Consider the following 4827-nt stretch of genomic DNA (forward strand, 5'->3'; position numbering starts at 1 on the left):
ATATTCATTAATGTGTTACGTAACACAATGCTACACATCTAAAATATGAATTTTCACACATTTAATTACCCTTCTCGCCTAATTTGAACTTTGATTTAGCAAGAATGGCATTTCATCTTCCATCGACCAGAACAAAGTCACTAACACGTACATGTTCTAATCAATCTCCATTGTGGAAATGGCTTCATCTATTATTTCCTTAAGTTCCTTCATTCTTTGCCTGGTCAATGCAACGCATTCCTGCAAGCACAGCGACATTTCCCATCATCATCACATTAAAGCTACCATTTGGACTATTATACAATCTCTATATGAAAGGTGTTGAAAGGTATACACCCCATATATATAGTTTTTCCCTTTCTTTCCCTGGGATAGAAATAGATTCATTTTAAAAACCAAGGAAATGAAAACATTAAAATGAAAGATCAACCAGATGGGCCAAGGAACTACCAACATCCTAAAGTCCACTAATCCTGGCAAATAACTACGTGTGGATAATCATGTATATAAAAGCAGACGCAGTTGCTTATCCAATGAGCGCTACATTACTTCGTATGTTTCAGGCTATTAGCTCTTGAAAACACTCGCAGCTGGATTGTCATGTCATCCGCTGAACCACCATAAGCTTATCAACTTCCACAAGTTCTGGAGTGTTCTAAATGCCACATTGGGCTTGTCCACTAACCAACCACGAGTTACTTTAAAGAACTCAAGATCTGTTTTTGCACAATTAAACTGACTGGAGTACAGTTAGAGCAAGAATGCAGTTGACTCAACAGTATCAAAGCCATCAACCATTTGATCCCTATCGCACAAAACAGGGCCTCTAAGTACAATTCTCAAACAATGAATGAACAAATAAATAAATGAGGAATGAGGAGAAAATAACCTGAATAGCTGATGTATGTGCAAGAACCGGTCCACCTGGCTTATAGAGAGAGACAAGTTGACCAGATGAATTCAAAACCAGTCATGAACGTTTCCAATATGGACTCTTCGAAAGTAGGGTCTGCCAAGATGTGGTTCTTGTGAAGAATGCAAATCAGGGAAAACGGAATGCTTTTCAACAAGAGTTTTCTCCTCTCTTTGTCGACAGGTTCTTTATCCAACTTTTCACCCTCAAGTTCCTCAGAGACCATCACCATTCTCCCTTCATCATTCAAAGAAACCCCTGGGATACGCACTACAAGGTCCAAAACAACACGACTTGTCAAGTGATTGTCCAGGAAGTGACATGAAATCCCCAGAAGAATAGAGGGGAAAAAAAACACATAGCATTGATATGAGGATGCAATCTTTGGTACCACACTCAAAGAATATCAAAAGTGAGAGCATAAACAAGGCATGACAGATGCAGCAAAAGAAAAGGAAAAAGCCTTTTGAATGTTCGTCAAATGAAAAATCATTGATAGGAGCCAGATCTTCCTTAAATCATAAGTTTCAACCTGAGATTATTGCACTGGAAATACAAACATCTAGGACGATGTTCAATAGAATCACGAAACTTCTCGAATTTTCAATGAAGCCCTGTAACTTCTTAAGAGATTGCATGAGCAGTTTGTATAAGACTGGTGCTCTTATCCATCTCATTGAAGAATAGAGGATTATTGAACTGGGTCTTCCTTTATTGGTAGAGAAATGAGAAACCATGAAATGTTTAACATCAACGGCTTTCCTGGTCTGATCAAAATCAGGCTAAGAGCACAAAGGAAGATTTTGTCGATCACCATTGACTTTAGCAAAGGCATGTGGCATAATTACGACTCTTCCTGCCTTAGGTGATTCATATTGCTTTTCTCTGTCAGCAGCTCCTAGCAAATATTTATTTGAAATGCAAATTGGTTGAGCTAAAGTCCCTTCATAAGCAAATCACCTTAAGAATTTATTAAGCTAGAGCTATCTGACATTCATAAGCAAGTCACACATCTTCTCCAATCATAGACAACTGCAATTTGAAGCATGATCACAAGATGTAATATATTGAAGATCCACTTTATATCAACTCACAAAAGTCATCACCCAATTGGTAGAATAGGCTATGCAAGAAAAAGAAAGCCAAAAATCAAGTTAAACAAAAATGTCACCATCTAAATTGTAAAGCAGGAACTATCTTACCATGAGAAAATGCAGCAACCGCTGAAAGCAAAGCAGCATCAGAAAAGCTCCATCAGCATCAAGACTATATATATCCTGCAACACATGAAAAATAAATGTAAGCAAGAACATTTTGAGCCAACATGTATGGTATTTATTGAAGTAGCTCTCCCAGCAAAAAGTTGCCCCCAGTCACAAGGTCCAAAGATTAATGCAGCTAAAAGGAAAACCCTGCACTCTATCCTAAATTACGCATCATAACATCTGGCATGAAGTATTACCAGGTACACCATCCAAGCTGCTTCTCCTTTGATCAGGGATAGCTCCTTCAGATCAATCATTCCACAGTTGCAATAACCAAATGATTACTGATTCCAGCATATGAATATTAACCAGCACATGACCCAAGAAGGTATTAAAACATAAAATTGTTTTAAGAAACTGCAATATAATTGTCCAAGAATTAAATGACACAATGACCAGTGCCAAAGGAAGATAAGAAAGCACAAATCATGGACTTGAGGGAAACCTTATGACCCATTTAGTAAGGTATGTGGTATTAACTCTAACAGCATCCTTCGATGATAATCTACTACCATTGAAGCTATGGGTTATTTTGGGACACAAATTGATCATAAGAGAATATATGGGGATCTGGACTTAGTAGAACCTGTAGGAACCCTTCCAAGTGTACTCGCAAGGTATCTGCAACTAAATTGAAGCTGTGCAGGGCCGACATCTCCATGAAGTGTAGGTCACACTGAAAAAGTGAATGGTCTTTCCTCCACCTTCCCTTCAGGAAACAAATTGGTATTTGAGTTTGAATGCTTGGAAACACACTATGAAAGCCAGAGCAAAGAAAAATCCATGTTTTCCTGTAACCAAGAGCAAGTTTACTCTTCACATAATCTCTATCCTGAATACAAGTCTAAGTGACAACAAACCCTTTTAACTTCTGTGGCATTCAGTAGACTTTCCAAAGAGTTATCCCACTTTGTTTATTTGAGAGTTAGCAGCAGGCTTTACGGGGCCAAGATTGGTGCTACTCCACATGATCTGTGTAAACTTATTGCTAACTGATCAAGTGACTTTCTTAAGTTTTGCTTCAACAGAAGAGTAACATTACATGCCTATTTAGTAGACTCAATGGAATTTTCCTTATTGAAAACAATCAAAAAGTCCAGTCAAAATAGTCACAGGCACAAGGTGGATACGGTTTGGAATTTTATGCCTTTCATATGCATTAGCAAGACACCCCCAAATATACAGATGGCATACAACAAGGTATTGTTAATAGCATATCACCCTTCCCCTGAAGCAACAGGAGAAAAATAAAAGATTTAAAAAGTCAAAGCAAGCTGGAAAAAAAGAAAATGGAACTTTACCAATTTCACATGCCTTAATAAAGAGTCAAAAGTTGCTTTGACGTTACTGGTGCTACCTCAGCAGGCCTACCTGGCCTCACGACTGGAGAGCATATAGGGGGCATATGAAACTCAACCGCTGAAAATAACACAAAGTCACATGACAGCGTCACACAAACCCTAGTAAAAGAAAATTGATCGACTGGTACATGGCTGCTTACCTATACTGCCTTCACCAGGTGAATAAACAGGAGTCATGACTTCCATTTTTATAGCAGCCAACATTGTCTGTGGAAAATATGATTGCGCGTGCTTTAATTAAATGTACTGGCAAAAGAGCAAACCCTATAACCTTCACAACAATAACAATTAATGTCCACCTTAAATGATTTGCTCACATGTAAAAGTTAAACAACAAATCAAATAAAAAGGAAAAGATAGAATTTTTATGTTGGTTCAGCTACAAGTAAATACAGATGCAACTACTTTGAACATGCTTAAGTGCAGGAGGGCGTTGGCATATGCATCACATTGACACAAGAGACTGAAGAGGTGAAAAACTCATGGTGGAACCAATCTTTGCCAGCGCAGACCCGTCAGAGGATGCAACAGCCCCTGCATTATCAATGCTAATCAATGACAGGAGGAATACAACTTGCGTGGGCTTGATGAAGGAGGAAAAAACAAATCACCAGATAAACAAAAAGCTAAACGAACTGACCGAGGGACACAATCGTATCTCTGGTTTTTTCCAGGGGTCTAGCATCGGGCTTATCGATTCGGAGAGATGCCGCTCATAGTAGTGAACGGGGAAGAGGCGTCTGAAAGCATTGACCTCCATCTCCGACGACCAATCTCCGGCAGCATTCGGCGTCCCCATTTTATGGCTATCTACAGATGGAGATTTCCGGCAAAGAGAACCGAGATTAAAACTGCGAATTAAAAAGAGCCCATTAAGGTTAACCTCATATATGTCCCAACTCTTTACAAAAAATTGAAATTTACTGATAAAACACTAAAATTTGTGCCAACCCACGAGCAAGGTGAGAGCAACCATCTGGTTTTCTCAAAAGGAAGGTTTTTTTTTTCCTCTGGGCAGCATTTATTCAAGCACACTAGACATATACAAGTGAGAAGTTTCGACGAAGGACTCAGAAGATAATAAGGCAATCTCTCAGCATCGCATACGTTTCAAAAGCAATAAAACAAACAGATGGAGATCGTGCAGGAGTAAAAGAGTAAAGATGGAGTCTTTCGGAACAAGCACCAATCTCCGAAGTAACCCGGCTGTTACCTGTAAGCTCGAAGCCCAGCTCCGATGCCGGTAGCCACAAAGAGAGAGACGTTAGGTTAAGAGCAAGAGCAAGAG

The 4827-nt window shown here is 39.1% G+C and overlaps 1 pseudogene; it reads right to left on the reverse strand.

Moving 5' to 3' along the window:
* LOC104429871 lies at positions 1 to 4827 on the reverse strand (annotated as a pseudogene).

The sequence above is a fragment of the Eucalyptus grandis genome, chromosome 1 (assembly GCF_016545825.1).
Source record: "Eucalyptus grandis isolate ANBG69807.140 chromosome 1, ASM1654582v1, whole genome shotgun sequence".
In the NCBI taxonomy this organism is placed as follows: domain Eukaryota; kingdom Viridiplantae; phylum Streptophyta; class Magnoliopsida; order Myrtales; family Myrtaceae; genus Eucalyptus; species Eucalyptus grandis.